The sequence below is a fragment of the Stigmatopora argus genome, chromosome 12 (genome assembly GCF_051989625.1).
Source record: "Stigmatopora argus isolate UIUO_Sarg chromosome 12, RoL_Sarg_1.0, whole genome shotgun sequence".
Taxonomy (NCBI): domain Eukaryota; kingdom Metazoa; phylum Chordata; class Actinopteri; order Syngnathiformes; family Syngnathidae; genus Stigmatopora; species Stigmatopora argus.
In genome coordinates this window covers 7,259,089-7,279,535 of record NC_135398.1, presented here as the reverse complement: position 1 = coordinate 7,279,535, position 20,447 = coordinate 7,259,089, and the positions used below count along the sequence as shown (strand labels likewise).

The 20,447-nt window shown below is 34.8% G+C and overlaps 1 long non-coding RNA gene across 11 annotated transcripts in view; it reads right to left on the bottom strand.

Annotated features, from left to right (window-relative positions):
* The window catches only part of LOC144085386 (uncharacterized), a 50,447-nt gene that overhangs the window by 1,883 nt on the left and 28,117 nt on the right, over positions 1 to 20,447 (bottom strand). For 5 of the 11 annotated variants that reach the window (XR_013304100.1, XR_013304103.1, XR_013304101.1 and 2 more), the window contains exons 9-16: positions 20,151 to 20,268; positions 19,405 to 19,609; positions 14,453 to 14,606; positions 12,842 to 13,790; positions 12,076 to 12,193; positions 6,959 to 7,076; positions 5,267 to 5,384; positions 136 to 253 (exon numbers count right to left, since the gene is read on the bottom strand). This is a non-coding gene — a long non-coding RNA (uncharacterized LOC144085386). Of the gene's footprint in view, positions 1 to 135; positions 254 to 1,684; positions 1,797 to 2,846; positions 2,959 to 5,266; positions 5,385 to 6,958; positions 7,077 to 12,075; positions 12,194 to 12,841; positions 13,791 to 14,452; positions 14,607 to 19,404; positions 19,610 to 20,150; positions 20,269 to 20,447 lie in introns of all 11 variants that reach the window. The other 6 variants (XR_013304106.1, XR_013304107.1, XR_013304109.1 and 3 more) reach the window with 6 other exon arrangements.

Below are 20,447 nucleotides of genomic sequence, written 5' to 3'. Positions count from 1 at the left end.
TATGTCGTTTTTTAGGAAAAAAAGCCTTACTATACTATGTCGTTTTTTAGGGAAAAAAAGCCTTACTATACTATGTCGTTTTTTAGGGAAAAAAGCCTTACTATACCATGTCGTTTTTAAGGAAAAAAGACTTACTATACAGTGCGTGGTTGTCCGTCTCCTTGTACCCTAAGATCGTCTGGCCACCGATTCAGGATGTCCCCCGCCTCTGGCCTGGAGACAAATGGGATTGGCTCCAGCATCCCCTGCTACCCTAATGAGGATAAAGCAGTTCAGAAAATGAGATGAGGCTTACTATACATGGTCATTTTTTTTTAAAGCCTTACGACACTATGTCGTTTTTTTTAAGAAAAAAAGCCTTACTATACTATGTCATTTTTTTAAGAAAAAAAAAACCCTTACTATATTATGTCATTTTTAGGGAAAAAACCTTACTATACTATGTCGTTTTTAGGGAAAAAAAGCCTTACTATATTATGTCGTTTTTTTAGGGAAAAAAGCCTTACTATACTATGTCGTTTTTGGGGGAAAATAGCCTTACTATACTATGTCATTTTTTGGGGAAAAAAGCCCTACTATACCATGTCGTTTTTTAAGAAAAAAAGCCTTACTATACTATGTCATTTTTTAGGAGAAAAAAAACTTACTATACTATGTTGTTTTTTAGGAAGAAAAGCCTTACTATACTATGTCGTTTTTTAGGGAAAAAAAACTCACTATACTATGCTGTTTTTTTTTTAAGGAAAAAAAAGGCTTACTATACCATGTCGTTTTTTAAGAAAAAAAGCCTTACTATACTATGTCATTTTTTAGGAAAAAAAAACTTACTATACTATGTTTTTTAGGAAGAAAAGCCTTACTATACTATGTCGTTTTTTAGGGAAAAAAAAATCACTATACTATGCTGTTTTTTTTTTAAGGAAAAAAAAGGCTTACTATACCATGTCGTTTTTTTAGGAAAAAAAAGCCTTACTATACTATGTCGTTTTTTAAGAAAAAAAGCCTTACTATACTGTCATTTTTTTTTAGGAAAAAAAGCCTTACTATACTATGTTGTTTTTTAGGGAAAAAAAGCATTACTATACTATGCCATTTTTTAAGAAAAAAAAACCCCTTACTATATTATGTCATTTTTAGGGAAAAAACCTTACTATACTATGTCGTTTTTAGGGGAAAAAAGCCTTACTATACTATGTCGTTTTTTTTTTAGGAAAAAAAGCCTTACTATACTATGTCGTTTTTTTAGGAAAAAAAGCCTTACTATACTATGTTGTTTTTAGGGAAAAAAGCATTACTATACTATGTCATTTTTTAAGAAAAAAAAACCCTTACTATATTATGTCATTCTTAGGGAAAAAACCTTACTATACTATGTCGTTTTTTTAGGAAAAAAAGGCTTACTATACCATGTCGTTTTTTAGGAAAAAAAGCCTTACTATACTATGTCGTTTTTTAGGGAAAAAACCCTTTGTATACTATGTCGTTTTTTAAGAAAAAAAAAAGCCTTACTATACTATGTCGTTTTTTAGGGAAAAAACCCTTTGTATACTATGTCGTTTTTTAGGGAAAAAACCCTTTGTATACTATGTCGTTTTTTGAGAAAAAAAACCCTTACTATACTACGTTGTTTTTTAGGAAAAAAAGCCTTACTATACCATGTCGTTTTTAAGGAAAAAAGACTTACTATACAGTGCTTGGTTGTCCTTGTACCCTAAGATCGTCTGGCCACCGATTCAGGATGTCCCCCGCCTCTGGCCTGGAGACAAATGGGATTGGCTCCAGCATCCCCCGCTACCCTAATGAGGATAAAGCAGTTCAGAAAATGAGATGAGTCTTACTATACATGGTCATTTTTTTTAAAAGCCTTACTATACTATGTCGTTTTTTTAGGGAAAAAAGCCTTACTATACTATGTCGTTTTTTAAGAAGAAAAAAAACCTTACTATACTATGTCGTTTTTTAAGAAAAAAAGCCTTACTATACTATGTCGTTTTTTTAGGAAAAAAAGCCTTACTATACTATGTTGTTTTTTAGGGAAAAAAGCATTACTATACTATGTCATTTTTTAAGAAAAAAAAAACCCTTACTATATTATGTCATTTTTAGGGAAAAAAAACCTTACTATACTATGTCGTTTTTTTTAGGAAAAAAAAGCCTTACTATACTATGTTGTTTTTTAGGGAAAAAAGCATTACTATACTATGTCATTTTTTAAGAAAAAAAAAAGCCCTTACTATATTATGTCATTTTTAGGGAAAAAACCTTACTATACTATGTCGTTTAAGAAAAAAAGCCTTACTATACTATGTCATTTTTTTTAGGAAAAAAAGCCTTACTATACTATGTTGTTTTTTAGGGAAAAAAGCATTACTATACTATGTCATTTTTTAAGAAAAAAAAAAGCCCTTACTATATTATGTCATTTTTAGGGAAAAAACCTTACTATACTATGTCGTTTTTAGGGGAAAAAAGCCTTACTATACTATGCTGTTTTTTTTTTTTTTTTTTAGGAAAAAAAGGCTTACTATACCATGTCGTTTTTTTAAGAAAAAAAGCCTTACTATACTATGTCGTTTTTTAAGAAAAAAAAAGCCTTACTATACTATGTCGTTTTTTAGGGAAAAAACCCTTTGTATACTATGTCGTTTTTTAAGAAAAAAAAAAGCCTTACTATACTATGTCGTTTTTTAGGGAAAAAACCCTTTGTATACTATGTCGTTTTTTAGGGAAAAAACCCTTTGTATACTATGTCGTTTTTTGAGAAAAAAAACCCTTACTATACTACGTTGTTTTTTAGGAAAAAAAGCCTTACTATACCATGTCGTTTTTAAGGAAAAAAGACTTACTATACAGTGCTTGGTTGTCCTTGTACCCTAAGATCGTCTGGCCACCGATTCAGGATGTCCCCCGCCTCTGGCCTGGAGACAAATGGGATTGGCTCCAGCATCCCCCGCTACCCTAATGAGGATAAAGCAGTTCAGAAAATGAGATGAGTCTTACTATACATGGTCATTTTTTTTAAAAGCCTTACTATACTATGTCGTTTTTTTAGGGAAAAAAGCCTTACTATACTATGTCGTTTTTTAAGAAGAAAAAAAACCTTACTATACTATGTCGTTTTTTAAGAAAAAAAGCCTTACTATACTATGTCGTTTTTTTAGGAAAAAAAGCCTTACTATACTATGTTGTTTTTTAGGGAAAAAAGCATTACTATACTATGTCATTTTTTAAGAAAAAAAAAACCCTTACTATATTATGTCATTTTTAGGGAAAAAAAACCTTACTATACTATGTCGTTTTTTTTAGGAAAAAAAAGCCTTACTATACTATGTTGTTTTTTAGGGAAAAAAGCATTACTATACTATGTCATTTTTTAAGAAAAAAAAAAGCCCTTACTATATTATGTCATTTTTAGGGAAAAAACCTTACTATACTATGTCGTTTAAGAAAAAAAGCCTTACTATACTATGTCATTTTTTTTAGGAAAAAAAGCCTTACTATACTATGTTGTTTTTTAGGGAAAAAAGCATTACTATACTATGTCATTTTTTAAGAAAAAAAAAAGCCCTTACTATATTATGTCATTTTTAGGGAAAAAACCTTACTATACTATGTCGTTTTTAGGGGAAAAAAGCCTTACTATACTATGCTGTTTTTTTTTTTTTTTTTTAGGAAAAAAAGGCTTACTATACCATGTCGTTTTTTTAAGAAAAAAAGCCTTACTATACTATGTCGTTTTTTAAGAAAAAAAAAGCCTTACTATACTATGTCGTTTTTTAGGGAAAAAACCCTTTGTATACTATGTAGTTGTTTGAGAAAAAAAAACCCTTACTATACTATGTCGTTTTTTTAGGAAAAAAAGCCTTACTATACTATGTCATTTTTTTTAGGAAAAAAAGCCTTACTATACTATGTTGTTTTTTAGGGAAAAAAAGCATTACTATACTATGTCATTTTTTAAGAAAAAAAAAACCCTTAATATATTATGTCATTTTTAGGGAAAAAACCTTACTATACTATGTCGTTTTTAGGGAAAAAAAAGCCTTACTATACTATGTCGTTTTTTTTTTTAGGAAAAAAAGCCTTACTATATTATGTCGTTTTTTTAGGGAAAAAAGCCTTACTATACTATGTCGTTTTTTTAGGGAAAAATAGCCTTACTATACTATGTCATTTTTTGGGGAAAAAAGCCTTACTATACCATGTCGTTTTTTAAGAAAAAAAGCCTTACTATACTATGTCATTTTTTAGGAAAAAAAAACTTACTATACTATGTTGTTTTTTAGGAAGAAAAGCCTTACTATACTATGTCGTTTTTTAGGGAAAAAAACTCACTATACTATGCTGTTTTTTTTTAAAGGAAAAAAAAGGCTTACTATACCATGTCGTTTTTTAGGAAAAAAAGCCTTACTATACTATGTCGTTTTTTAAGAAAAAAAGCCTTACTATACTGTCATTTTTTTTAGGAAAAAAAGCCTTACTATACTATGTTGTTTTTTAGGGAAAAAAAGCATTACTATACTATGCCATTTTTTAAGAAAAAAAACCCCTTACTATATTATGTCATTTTTAGGGAAAAAACCTTACTATACTATGTCGTTTTTAGGGGAAAAAAGCCTTACTATACTATGTCGGTTTTTTTTTGGAAAAAAAGCCTTACTATACTATGTCGTTTTTTTAGGGGAAAAAAGCCTTACTATACTTTGTCGTTTTTTTAGGAAAAAAAGCCTTACTATATTATGTCGTTTTTTTAGGGAAAAAAGCCTTACTATACTCTGTCGTTTTTTGGGGAAAATAGCCTTACTATACTATGTCATTTTTTGGGGGAAAAAAGCCTAACTATACTATGTCGTTTTTTAGGTAAAAAAGCCTTACTATACTATGTCGTTTTTTAGGAAAAAAAGCCTTACTATACTACGTCGTTTTTTAGGGAAAAACCTTACTATACTATGCTGTTTTTTTTTTTTAAGGAAAAAAAGGCTTACTATACCATGTCGTTTTTTTAGGAAAAAAAGCCTTACTATACTATGTCGTTTTTTAGGGGAAAACCCTTTGTATACTATGTCGTTTTTTAAGAAAAAAAAGCCTTACTATACTATGTCGTTTTTTAGGGAAAAAACCCTTTGTACACTATGTCGTTTTTTGAGAAAAAAAACCCTTACTATACTATGTCGTTTTTTAGGAAAAAAAGCCTTACTATACTATGTCGTTTTTTAGGGAAAAAAGCCTTACTATACCATGTCGTTTTTAAGGAAAAAAGACTTACTATGCAGTGCGTGGTTGTCCGTCTACTTGTACCCTAAGATCGTCTGGCCACCGATTCAGGATGTCCCCCGCCTCTGGCCTGGAGACAAATGGGATTGGCTCCAGCATCCCCTGCTACCCTAATGAGGATAAAGCAGTTCAGAAAATGAGATGAGGCTTACTATACATGGTCATTTTTTTTTAAAGCCTTACGACACTATGTCATTTTTTTTAAGAAAAAAAGCCTTACTATACTATGTCATTTTTTTTAGGAAAAAAAGCCTTACTATACTATGTTGTTTTTTAGGGAAAAAAAGCATTACTACACTATGTCATTTTTTAAAGAAAAAAAAAACCCTTACTATATTATGTCATTTTTAGGGAAAAAACCTTACTATACTATGTCGTTTTTAGGGAAAAAAAGCCTTACTATATTATGTCGTTTTTTTTAGGGAAAAAAGCCTTACTATACTATGTCGTTTTTTGGGGAAAATAGCCTTACTATACTATGTCATTTTTTGGGAAAAAAAGCCTTACTATACCATGTCGTTTTTTAAGAAAAAAAGCCTTACTATACTGTCATTTTTTAGGAAAAAAAAACTTACTATACTATGTTGTTTTTTAGGAAGAAAAGCCTTACTATACTATGTCGTTTTTTAGGGAAAAAAACTCACTATACTATGCTGTTTTTTTTTAAGGAAAAAAAAGGCTTACTATACCATGTCGTTTTTTAAGAAAAAAAGCCTTACTATACTATGTCATTTTTTAGGAAAAAAAAACTTACTATACGATGTTTTTTAGGAAGAAAAGCCTTACTATACTATGTCGTTTTTTAGGGAAAAAAAACTCACTATACTATGCTGTTTTTTTTTTTAGGAAAAAAAAGGCTTACTATACCATGTCGTTTTTTAGGAAAAAAAGCCTTACTATACTATGTCGTTTTTTTAAGAAAAAAAGCCTTACTATACTGTCATTTTTTTTAGGAAAAAAAGCCTTACTATACTATGTTGTTTTTTAGGGAAAAAAAGCATTACTATACTATGCCATTTTTTAAGAAAAAAAAACCCCTTACTATATTATGTCATTTTTAGGGAAAAAACCTTACTATACTATGTCGTTTTTAGGGGAAAAAAGCCTTACTATACTATGTCGTTTTTTTTTTTTAGGAAAAAAAGCCTTACTATACTATGTCGTTTTTTTAGGGAAAAAAGCCTTACTATACTTTGTCGTTTTTTTAGGAAAAAAAGCCTTACTATATTATGTCGTTTTTTTAGGGAAAAAAGCCTTACTATACTCTGTCGTTTTTTGGGGAAAATAGCCTTACTATACTATGTCATTTTTTGGGGAAAAAAGCCTTACTATACTATGTCATTTTTTGGGGAAAAAAGCCTTACTATACTATGTCGTTTTTTAGGTAAAAAAGCCTTACTATACTATGTCGTTTTTTAGGAAAAAAAGCCTTACTATACTACGTCGTTTTTTAGGGAAAAACCTTACTATACTATGCTGTTTTTTTTTTTAGGAAAAAAAAAGGCTTATTATACTATGTCGTTTTTTAGGGAAAAAACCCTTTGTACACTATGTCGTTTTTTGAGAAAAAAAACCCATACTATACTATGTCGTTTTTTAGAAAAAAAAACCTTACTATACTATGTCGTTTTTTAGGGAAAAAAGCCTTACTATACCATGTCGTTTTTAAGGAAAAAAGACTTACTATGCAGTGCGTGGTTGTCCGTCTACTTGTACCCTAAGATCGTCTGGCCACCGATTCAGGATGTCCCCCGCCTCTGGCCTGGAGACAAATGGGATTGGCTCCAGCATCCCCCGCTACCCTAATGAGGATAAAGCAGTTCAGAAAATGAGATGAGTCTTACTATACATGGTCATTTTTTTTAAAAGCCTTACTATACTATGTCGTTTTTTTAGGGAAAAAAGCCTTACTATACTATGTCGTTTTTTAAGAAGAAAAAAAACCTTACTATATTATGTCGTTTTTTAAGAAAAAAAACCTTACTATACTATGTCGTTTTTTAAGAAAAAAAAGCCTTACTATACTATGTCGTTTTTTTAGGAAAAAAAGCCTTACTATACTATGTTGGTTTTTAGGGAAAAAAGCATTACTATACTATGTCATTTTTTAAGAAAAAAAAACCCTTACTATATTATGTCATTTTTAGGGAAAAAAAAACCTTACTATACTATGTCGTTTTTTTTTTAGGAAAAAAAAGCCTTACTATACTATGTTGTTTTTTAGGGAAAAAAGCATTACTATACTATGTCATTTTTTAAGAAAAAAAAAAGCCCTTACTATATTATGTCATTTTTAGGGAAAAAACCTTACTATACTATGTCGTTTAAGAAAAAAAGCCTTACTATACTATGTCATTTTTTTTAGGAAAAAAAGCCTTACTATACTATGTTGTTTTTTAGGGAAAAAAGCATTACTATACTATGTCATTTTTTAAGAAAAAAAAAAGCCCTTACTATATTATGTCATTTTTAGGGAAAAAACCTTACTATACTATGTCGTTTTTAGGGGAAAAAAGCCTTACTATACTATGCTGTTTTTTTTTTTTTTTAGGAAAAAAAGGCTTACTATACCATGTCGTTTTTTTAAGAAAAAAAGCCTTACTATACTATGTCGTTTTTTAAGAAAAAAAAAGCCTTACTATACTATGTCGTTTTTTAGGGAAAAAACCCTTTGTATACTATGTAGTTGTTTGAGAAAAAAACCCTTACTATACTATGTTGTTTTTTAGGGAAAAAAAGCATTACTATACTATGTCATTTTTTAAGAAAAAAAACCCTTAATATATTATGTCATTTTTAGGGAAAAAACCTTACTATACTATGTCGTTTTTAGGGAAAAAAAAGCCTTACTATACTATGTCGTTTTTTTTTTTAGGAAAAAAAGCCTTACTATATTATGTCGTATTTTTTAGGGAAAAAAGCCTTACTATACTATGTCGTTTTTTTGGGAAAATAGCCTTACTATACTATGTCATTTTTGGGGGAAAAAGCCTTACTATACTATGTCGTTTTTTAGGTAAAAAAGCCTTACTATACTATGTCGTTTTTTTAGGAAAAAAAGCCTTACTATACTATGTCGTTTTTTAGGGAAAAAAACCTTACTATACTATGGTGTTTTTTTTTTTTTTTAGGAAAAAAAAGGCTTACTATATCATGTCGTTTTTTAGGAAAAAAAGCCTTACTATACTATGTCGTTTTTTAGGGAAAAAACCCTTTGTATACTATGTCGTTTTTTTAAGAAAAAAAAAAGCCTTACTATACTATGTCGTTTTTTGGGGAAAAAACCCTTTGTATACTATGTCGTTTTTTGAGAAAAAAAACCTTACTATACTATGTCGTTTTTTAGGAAAAAAAGCCTTACTATACTATGTCGTTTTTTAGGGGAAAAAAGCCTTACTATACTATGTTGTTTTTTAGGGAAAAAAGCATTACTATACTATGTCATTTTTTAAGAAAAAAAAAACCTTACTATATTATGTCATTTTTAGGGAAAAAACCTTACTATACTATGTCGTTTTTTTTAGGAAAAAAAGCCTTACTATACTATGTCGTTTTTTTAGGAAAAAAAGCCTCACTATATTATGTCTTTTTTTTAGGGAAAAAAGCCTTACTATACAATGTCGTTTTTTTAAGAAAAAAAGCCTTACTATACTATGTCGTTTTAAGAAAAAAAAAGCCTTACTATACTATGTCGTTTTTTAGGGGAAAAAAAGCCTTACTATACTATGTTGTTTCTTAGGGAAAAAAGCATTACTATACTATGTCGTTTTTTAGGAAAAAAAGCCTTACTATACTATGTCATTTTTTTAGGAAAAAAAGCCTTACTATACTATGTTGTTTTTTAGGGAAAAAAAGCATTACTATACTATGTCATTTTTTAAGAAAAAAAAAACCCTTAATATATTATGTCATTTTTAGGGAAAAAACCTTACTATACTATGTCGTTTTTAGGGAAAAAAAGCCTTACTATATTATGTCGTATTTTTTAGGGAAAAAAGCCTTACTATACTATGTCGTTTTTTTGGGAAAATAGCCTTACTATACTATGTCATTTTTTGGGGGAAAAAGCCTTACTATACTATGTCGTTTTTTAGGTAAAAAAGCCTTACTATACTATGTCGTTTTTTTAAGAAAAAAAGCCTTACTATACTATGTCGTTTTAAGAAAAAAAAAGCCTTACTATACTATGTCGTTTTTTAGGGGAAAAAAGCCTTACTATACTATGTTGTTTCTTAGGGAAAAAATCATTACTATACTATGTCGTTTTTTAGGAAAAAAAGCCTTACTATACTATGTCATTTTTTTAGGAAAAAAAGCCTTACTATACTATGTTGTTTTTTAGGAAAAAAAGCCTTACTATATTATGTCGTATTTTTTAGGGAAAAAAGCCTTACTATACTATGTCGTTTTTTTGGGAAATTAGCCTTACTATACTATGTCATTTTTTGGGGGAAAAAGCCTTACTATACTATGTCGTTTTTTAGGTAAAAAAGCCTTACTATACTATGTCGTTTTTTTAGGAAAAAAAGCCTTACTATACTGTCGTTTTTTAGGGAAAAAAACCTTACTATACTATGCTGTTTTTTTTTTTTTTAGGAAAAAAAGGCTTACTATATCATGTCGTTTTTTAGGAAAAAAAGCCTTACTATACTATGTCGTTTTTTAGGGAAAAAACCCTTTGTATACTATGTCGTTTTTTAAGAAAAAAAAGCCTTACTATACTATGTCGTTTTTTGGGGAAAAAACCCTTTGTATACTATGTCGTTTTTTGAGAAAAAAAACCTTACTATACTATGTCGTTTTTTAGGAAAAAAAGCCTTACTATACTATGTCGTTTTTTAGGGGAAAAAAGCCTTACTATACTATGTTGTTTTTTAGGGAAAAAAGCATTACTATACTATGTCATTTTTTAAGAAAAAAAAAACCTTACTATATTGTCATTTTTAGGGAAAAAACCTTACTATACTATGTCGTTTTTTTAGGAAAAAAAGCCTTACTATACTATGTCGTTTTTAGGGAAAAAAAAGCCTTACTATACTATGTCTTTTTTTTTTAGGAAAAAAAGCCTTACTATATTATGTCGTATTTTTTAGGGAAAAAAGCCTTACTATACTATGTCGTTTTTTTGGGAAAAAACCATTACTATACTCTGTCATTTTTTTGGGGAAAAAGCCTTACTATACTATGTCGTTTTTTAGGTAAAAAAGCCTTACTATACTATGTCGTTTTTTAGGGAAAAAAACCTTACTATACTATGCTGTTTTTTTTTTTTTTTTAGGAAAAAAAGGCTTACTATATCATGTCGTTTTTTAGGAAAAAAAGCCTTACTATACTATGTCGTTTTTTAGGGAAAAAACCCTTTGTATACTATGTCGTTTTTTGAGAAAAAAAACCTTACTATACTATGTCGTTTTTTAGGAAAAAAAGCCTTACTATACTATGTCGTTTTTTAGGGGAAAAAAGCCTTACTATACTATGTTGTTTTTAGGGAAAAAAGCATTACTATACTATGTCATTTTTTAAGAAAAAAAAAACCTTACTATATTATGTCATTTTTAGGGAAAAAACCTTACTATACTATGTCGTTTTTTTTTAGGAAAAAAAGCCTTACTATACTATGTCGTTTTTTTAAGGAAAAAAAGCCTCACTATATTATGTCTTTTTTTTAGGGAAAAAAGCCTTACTATACAATGCTGTTTTTTTGGGGGGGGGAAAAAGCCTTACTATACTATGTCGTTTTTTTAGAAGAAAAAAAAGCCTTACTATACTATGTCGTTTTTTGGGGAAAATAGCCTTACTATACTATGTCATTTTTGGGGGAAAAAAGCCTTACTATACTATGTCGTTTTTTAGGGAAAAAAAGCCTTACTATACTATGTCGTTTTTTTAGGAAAAAAAGCCTATGTCGTTTTTGAGGGAAAAAAGCCTTACTATACCATGTCGTTTTTTTAAGAAAAAAAAAAAGCCTTACTATACTATGTCGTTTTAAGAAAAAAAAAGCCTTACTATACTATGTCGTTTTTTAGGGAAAAAACCCTTTGTATACTATGTCGTTTTTTGAGAAAAAAACCCCTTACTATACTATGTCGTTTTTAAGGAAAAAAAGCCTAATGGGCACTCTCAATCTCTATTTACCCTTATGCATTTATACATACGAATCAACAAAGCAGATTTGTAAAATTTTAATATAAGGATGTTTTGTGATCTTAAAAATTGTCGTTTAGAAGTTAACGCTCAGTGTTGTTATTGCGGTTGTCAATGTTGTAATTGTTGTATTTTGTTTTTGAAGGTAAACCAATTAGAGATCTTCTTGAGTAGTTTAGAGGTTGTGGGATTTTTTTCTTTTTTGTTTTTTTTGTAGCAAGACGTGGGGCCCCTAGACGGAATAACTCACGCTTCCTCGAAGCCTAACGGCAATTCGGGAGTTTCGTGTAGCACTCCAGAGTGGCGAAACTGCGTTTTCGGATTTCGACGGGATTAATGGAGACAATCAGGGATCGTTATGTAGTTTGCTAAACCGGGGGGCGGGCTTGTTTTGAAACGGTTTGCGTTAGGCAATGAGATTCTTTTCAATTCCTCGATGTATTTGATGTATAGCCCTTTTACTCTTAATGTCTTTGCTATACACGTGACTTTCTTATCCTCATGCATTTTTAACACTGGATTGACTATGTCATTTTTTGGGGAAAAAAGCCTTACTATACTGTCGTTTTTTTAAAGAAAAAAAGCCTTACTATACTATGTCGTTTTTTAGGGAAAAGCCTTACTATACCATGTCGTTTTTAAGGAAAAAAGACTTACTATACAGTGCGTGGTTGTCCGTCTCCTTGTACCCTAAGATCATCTGGCCACCGATTCAGGATGTCCCCCGCCTCTGGCCTGGAGACAAATGGGATTGGCTCCAGCATCCCCCGCTACCCTAATGAGGATAAAGCAGTTCAGAAAATGAGATGAGGCTTACTATACATGGTCATTTTTTTTAAAAGCCTTACTATACTATGTCGTTTTTTTAAGGGAAAAAAGCCTTACTATACTATGTCGTTTTTTAAGAAAAAAAGCCTTACTATACTATGTCATTTTTTTTAGGAAAAAAAGCCTTACTATACTATGTTGTTTTTTAGGGAAAAAAGCATTACTAGACTATGTCATTTTTTAAGAAAAAAATAACCCTTACTATATTATGTCATTTTTAGGGAAAAAACCTTACTATACTATGTCGTTTTTAGGGAAAAAAAGCCTTACTATACTATGTCATTTTTTTTAGGAAAAAAAGCCTTACTATATTATGTCGTTTTTTTAGGGAAAAAAGCCTTACTATACTATGTCGTTTTTTTAAGAAAAAAAGCCTTACTATACTACGTCGTTTTTTAGGGAAAAAACCTTACTATACTATGCTTTTTTTTTTTTTTAGGGAAAAAACCCTTTGTATACTATGTCGTTTTTTGAGAAAAAAAACCCTTACTATACTATGTCGTTTTTTAGGAAAAAAAGCCTTACTATACTATGTCGTTTTTTTAGGGAAAAAAGCCTTACTATACCATGTCGTTTTTAAGGAAAAAAGACTTACTATACAGTGCGTGGTTGTCCGTCTCCTTGTACCCTAAGATCGTCTGGCCACCGATTCAGGATGTCCCCCGCCTCTGGCCTGGAGACAAATGGGATCGGCTCCAGCATCCCCCGCTACCCTAATGAGGATAAAGCAGTTCAGAAAATGAGATGAGGCTTACTATACAATGTATACTTAGGGTCCGTCCGTCCGTCCATGCCGTCCGTCCGTCCGTTCCTGCCGTCCGTCCGTCCCTGCCGTCCGTCCGTCCCTGCCGTCCGTCCGTCCCTGCCGTTCCGTCCGTCCCTGCCGTTCCGTCCGTCCCTGCCGTTCCGTCCGTCCCTGCCGTTCCGTCCGTCCCTGCCGTTCCGTCCGTCCCTGCCGTTCCGTCCGTCCCTGCCGTTCCGTCCGTCCCTGCCGTTCCGTCCGTCCCTGCCGTTCCGTCCGTCCCTGCCGTTCCGTCCGTCCCTGCCGTTCCGTCCGTCCCTGCCGTTCCGTCCGTCCCTGCCGTTCCGTCCGTCCCTGCCGTCCGTCCGTCCCTGCCGTCCGTCCGTCCCTGCCATCCGTCCGTCCATCCATGCCGTCCGTCCATGCCGTCCGTCCGTCCATGCCGTCCGTCCGTCCATGCCGTCCGTCCGTCCATGCCGTCCGTCCGTCCGTCCGTCCATGCCGTCCGTCCGTCCGTCCATGCCTGCCGTCCGTCCGTCCATGCCGTCCGTCCGTCCATGCCGTCCGTCCGTCCATGCCGTCCGTCCGTCCATGCCGTCCGTCCGTCCATGCCGTCCGTCCGTCCATGCCGTCCGTCCGTCCATGCCGTCCGTCCATCCATGCCGTCCGTCCATCCATGCCGTCCAGGTTGAACTTCACTTTAGTGTCCCGGAGGTACTGAGCCAGGCCGGCGTGGTGCAGTCAGACCAGGTGGCCCAGGCCTTTTAGAACTCAAGCCGCTGTCCAGGAAGATGTCCGTCAACTTAAAAAAGCCACACAGGGACAGAGTTTAGTCTGCTTTCTAAACAAACATTTATAGCCTTAATTCCATCGTGTACATACACTACAACAAGTGCATGCCATACAATGTGTGTCAATCAATCACATTTGCATTTAACATCATTAACCAAAACTTTGAGCCCATTCGCACCGACAAATAAGTGTATTTTTACAAACAAAATCATAGGAGTATGAACATTAGCTTAACTAACGCTCATTTAGCATCCACAATAAAGTACAGTTAGAAGCACTACGTGGACTCCCTGCTAGCGTAGCGATTAGCCACTCGCGGCTAGCGCTAGCCTCGTGCTAATCGCTCATTAGCATGATATTTCCACACAAAAAAAGACAGTTGGAATCCCGTAACAATAACCACCGCGTTAAGAACACCGCTCGGTTCTTATGAATACTTGCCCAATACATAATTTAGCAAAATAACATTAAAATTTAAGCTTGAGGTTTAACCTTAACCCATGCTTGCTTAGCGGAGCTCAACATGGCGATCTTCAGCTCAAACTAAAGGCACACTTGTTCACTATAACAAGTAAGTAACTCGTAAGACATCAAAATAGAAGCACACTTGTTCATTATAACAAGCAACTAACTCGTAAGACATTAAAATAAATGTTAAAACCATTGTTATACCTGACTGGCGTGCAATATGTCTGCGGTATCGCAGTGTGCCTAGCCCCACCACCTGAAGTCATTTGAAGTTAATCAGCGTGTTTTCGTCTCAGTGCCCTGTGATTGGCTGGCAAGCCATAGTTGGCCGTGATAGGCTCCAGCATCCCTGCAACCCCTGCGAAGTAAAGCGGTGCGGAAAATTATTGAATCAATGAATGATTTATTTTGAAAAACGGAATTATATCGGCACCATAAGATGGACCAGAGCTATTTTGTATAGCTACCAAAGAGATGTGTATTCTCAAATCAATAAAACTGAATACAGTATAAACCATTACACACACACACATATATATATATATATATATATATATATATATATATATATATATATATATATATATATATATATGTAATGGTTTAATTTGAAACTGCTGTATTCAGTTTTATTGAACCCATATATATATATATATATATATATATATATATATATATATTCTCGTCCTTAAAAGCCAAAGGTCAATATGTACTTGACTATTTGACTGTGGTTTCAAAGTAAACCATTAATTACACGCGTATCTGTGTCTGTGCGCGTGTCTGTCTGTGCGCGTGTCTGTGTTTGTGCGCGTGTCTGTGCGTGCGCGTGTCTGTGCGCGCGCGTGTCTGTGCGCGCGCGTGTCTGTGCGCGCGCGTGTCTGTGCGCGCGTCTGTGCGCGCGTGTGTGTGTGTATGTGTGATGGTTTACTTTGAAACCGCAGTCAAATAGTCAAATACATATTAACTTTTGGATTTTTAGGAAGAGAAAATGACTAGAGTCCAACCATTATGACTAATTTGTGGCATCCAGGAGCTAAAATCTGTCATCACCGCTGGCTAAAACTGCCAGCTGGATTTACAAACAGTGGAAACTCCCAGAAAACAAGCACACTGTATAGCAGGGGTAGGGAACCTATGGCTTGGGAGCCATATGTGGCTCTTTTGATGGGTGTATATGGCTCTCTGCTAACCTGTGTGGTAAAATATGGGAACCGCTGGTGAGAGACCACCTAAGCCCCGAACACACCAATGAGAGCGTCACGCTGGCGCCGACACTATCTTTAGCGCATTTTTAATCATAATTTTTCTTCATTATACTCTTCTGCATGCTTACTCTCATTGATACTCATTGATTAGCAGCAGTGAAAAAATATTCTTAAAAGAATTAAGACTTTTTTACTTTCAAAATGGTGAAATGATTAATAAATGCACACATTTTCATGTATTTTTACTTTTAAATTCTGAGTATGGCTCTCAAGGAATAATGTTTGAAAATATGAATTGTTTATGGCTCTCTTTGTCAAAAAGGTTCCCGACCCCTGCTGTATAGTAAGGCTTTTTTTCCCTTGGGGGGATAATCGTTTAGCGTTTACATAGTGCTTTTTCATTTGCCATTTTTTGGGACGGATCGTAACTATCACCTCCTCGCCGTCACCAATTAGCTGGGGGGTGGGCAAAGGGTTTGTAGAAGCAACGGGGGTTGGGCTGCAAGAAGCACCTGACGGCGATCCACTGATTGCACTTGTAGGACACTAGTATTGTGGAAAGCTTTGCTCTTTATGAAAACCTACATTTTGTGGAATAGTTTGAAATGAAAGCTTAGTTTTATGGGATGCTATGCCTTTACATCAAATCAAAAGCCTTTAGTGTCATCATACACCGCTGCATATAATGAAATGGGTAAAATATCATTCAACAAAGGTGCTCTTAAATGAGTCAAAATGGTCTAAAGTCTGCATTTTGATGGCCAACGTTTACAATAGGTCCAGAAAAAGACTTGGGCTGGCTTGGAGAGTCTGCAACAGGGGTCCTCGAGGGCCGCTGTGGGTTGGGCCAGCATTTTGTTCCGAAACATCCAGCACACACTCGGTCGGACTCGGTTGAAGCAACGGGGGTTGGGCTGCAAGAAGCACCTGACGCCGATCCACTGATTGCACTTGTAGGACACTAGTATTGTGGAAAGCTTTGCTCTTTATGAAAACCTACATTTTGTGGAATAGTTTGAAATGAATGCTTAGTTTTATGGGATGCTATGCCTTTACATCAAATGAAAAGCCTTTAGTGTCATCATACACCGCTGCATATAATGAAATGGGTGAAATATTCAACAAAGGTGCTCTTAAATGAGTCAAAATGGTCAAAAGTCTGCATTTTGATGGCCAACGTTTACAATAGGTCCAGAAAAAGACTTGGACTGGCTTGGAGAGTCTCCAACAGGGGTCCTCGAGGGCCGCTGTGGGTTGGGCCAGCATTTTTTTTTCGAAACATCCAGCACAGACTCGGACTCAGTTGAAGCAACGGGGGTTGGGCTGCAAGAAGCACCTGACGGCAATCCACTGATTGCACTTGTAGGACACTAGTATTGTGGAAAGCTTTGCTCTTTATGAAAACCTACATTTTGTGGAATAGTTTGAAATGAATGCTTAGTTTTATGGGATGCTATGCCTTTACATCAAATCAAAAGCCTTTAGTGTCATCATACAGCGCTGCATATAATGAAATGGGTAAAATATCATTCAACAAAGGTGCTCTTAAATGAGTCAAAATGGTCAAAAGTCTGCATTTTGATGGCCAGCGTTTACAATAGGTCCAGAAAAAGACTTGGACTGGCTTGGAGAGTCTGCAACAGGGGTCCTCGAGGGCCGCTGTGGGTTGGGCCAGCATTTTGTTCCGAAACATCCAGCACACACTCGGTCGGACTCAGTTGAAGCAACGGGGGTTGGGCTGCAAGAAGCACCTGACGCCGATCCACTGATTGCACTTGTAGGACACTAGTATTGTGGAAAGCTTGCTCTTTATGAAAACCTACATTTTGTGGAATAGTTTGAAATGAAAGCTTAGTTTTATGGGATGCTATACCTTTACATCAAATCAAAAACCTTTAGTGTCATCTTCATACCTGTCAACCTCTGCCGATAACTGCCCTTATAAATGATTATGATTCCCCTTACAAACCCCCAAAAAACCTTACAAACACCGTACGACTCGTACGGTGTTTGTAAGGTTTTTTGGGGGTTTGTAAGGGGAATCATAATCATTTATAAGGGCAGTTATCAGCAGAGGTTGACAGGTATGCATCATACAGCGCTGCATATAATGAAATGGGTGAAATATCATTCAACAAAGGTGCTCTTAAATGAGTCAAAATGGTCTAAAGTCTGCATTTTGATGGCCAACGTTTACAATAGGTCCAGAAAAAGACTTGGACTGGCTTGGAGAGTCTGCAACAGGGGTACTCGTGGGCCGCTGTGGGTTGGGCCAGCATTTTTTTTTCGAAACATCCAGCACAGACTCGGACTCAGTTGAAGCAACGGGGGTTGGGCTGCAAGAAGCACCTGACGGCAATCCACTGATTGCACTTGTAGGACACTAGTATTGTGGAAAGCTTGCTCTTTAGGAAAACCTACATTTTCTGGAATAGTTTGAAATGAAAGCCTAGTCTTATGGGATGCTACGCCTTCATATCAAATCAAATCAAATGTACGTATATATCAAAAATACGACCAAGTAAGGCTTTTTTCTTTAAAAAAACAACAACAAATTATAGTAAGGCTTTTTTCTTTAAAAAACGACAGTATAGTAAGGCTTTTTTAAAATTAAAAAACGACATAGTATAGTCAGGCTTTTTTTCTAAAAATACGACCATGTATAGTAAGGCTTTTTCTCCTAAAAAACGACCATGTATAGTAAGGCTTTTTTCCTTAAAAAAACAACAACATAGTATAGTAAGGCTTTTTTTCAACAACAACAAAAAACCGAACGTGTATATATAGTAAGGCTTTTTTATTTTAAAAAATGACCATGTTTAGTAAGGCATTTTTACATGAAAAAATACCATGTACAGTCAGGGAATTTTTTACAGACAAAAACGACCATTTATAGCAGGGGTCCCCAAACTTTTTCCTGTGAGGGCCACATAACTTTTCCCTTCTCTGATGGGGGGCCGGTGTCAGTTTGTAACAGAAGTGTGACGATCGTAGGGGAGCTTAATTTTTTTTAATTGTTTTGCAGAAAGCCACACATAACCAAATAACCCTTTCCAGGTTTCCAGGCCGTAGTTTGGTGACCCCTGCTTTAACCAATCAGAATTTGATTTTGTGACACCAAGGCTTTCTCGCAGGCGTAGGGATACGTCATTGCCTTCTCGCAGGCGTATATATTTGTAGTCAAGACTTTCCAATAATGACAAAGTTAAGTATGTCTACTTCATGGTGTAGAGGTTTGCTCACCTGCCTGCCATGTGGGCAGACAGGGTTCAAATCCCAGTTGGTAATCATTTTTCCCTTAAATAAAAACAACCGTGTAGTCAAGACTTTTGAATAATGACAAATTAAAGTGTTGCCACTTCATGGCGTAGAGGTTTGTTCACCTAACTGCCATGTGGGCAGCTGGGGTTCGAATCCCGGTCGGAAAACATTTTCCCTTAGTTGTTTCTATATATTTGTAGTCAAGACCTTCCAATAATGACAAACTGAAGTGTGGCCAATTTGTGGCGTAGAGGTTCACTCACCTGACTGCCATGTGGGAGGCTGGGGTTCGAATCCCAGTTGGGAAACATTTTCCGTTAATCATTTCTATATATGTGTAGTCAAGACTTTCCAATAATGACAAAATAAAGTGCGGCCAATTTGTGGCATAGAGGTTCACTCACCTGACTGCCATGTGGGAGGCTGGGGTTCAAATCCCAGTTGGGAAACATTTTCCCTTAATTATTTATATATATATATGTGTGTAGTCAAGACTTTCCAATAATGACAAACTAAAGTGTGGCCAATTTGTGGCGTAGAGGTTCACTCACCTGACTGCCGTGTGGGAGGCTGGGGTTCGAATCCCAGTTGGGAAACATTTTCCCTTTGTTGTTTCTATATTTGTAGTCAAGACCTTCCAATAATGACAAAGGAAAGTGTGGCCGATTCGTGGCATAGAGGTTCACTCACCTGACTCCCATGCGGGAGGCTGGGGTTCGAATCCCAGTTGAGAAACATTTTCCCTTTGTTGTTTCTATATATTTGTAGTGAAGACCTTCCAATAATGACAAAGGAAAGTGTGGCCGATTCGTGGCATAGAGGTTCGTTCGCCTGACTGCCATGTGGGAGGCTGGCCTGGAAACAAATGGGATTGGCTCCAGCATCCCCCGCTACCCTAATGAGGATAAAGCAGTTCAGAAAATGAGATGAGGCTTACTATACATGGTCATTTTTTTTTAAATTCCTTACTATACTATGTCGTTTTTTTTTAGGGAAAAAAGCCTTACTATACTATGTCATTTTTTTAGGAAAAAAAGCCTTACTATACTATGTTGTTTTTTAGGGAAAAAAGCATTACTATACTATGTCATTTTTTAAGAAAAAAAAAAGCCCTTACTATATTATGTCATTTTTAGGGAAAAAAACTTACTATACTATGTCGTTTTTAGGGAAAAAAAGCCTTACTATACTATGTCGTTTTTTTTTAGGAAAAAAAACCTTACTATATTATGTCGTTTTTTTAGGGAAAAAAGCCTTACTATACTATGTCGTTTTTTAGGGAAAAAACCCTTTGTATACTATGTCGTTTTTTAAGGGAAAAAAAGCCTTACTATACTATGTCGTTTTTTAGGAAAAAAAGCCTTACTATACTATGTCGTTTTTTAGGGAAAAAAAGCCTTACTATACCATGTCGTTTTTAAGGAAAAAAGACTTACTATACAGTGCGTGGTTGGCCGTCTCCTTGTACCCTAAGATCGTCTGGCCACCGATTCAGGATGTCCCCCGCCTCTGGCCTGGAGACAAATGGGATTGGCTCCAGCATCCCCCGCTACCCTAATGAGGATAAAGCAGTTCAGAAAATGAGATGAGGCTTACTATACAATGTATAGTAAGCCTCATCTCATTTTCTGAACTGCTTGATCGTTCGGAATCTATATTTACAGGGTGATATTTTAGGTTAAAAAAACAGTTTAGTAACTAAACTGTTTTTTTAACCTAAAATATCACCCTGT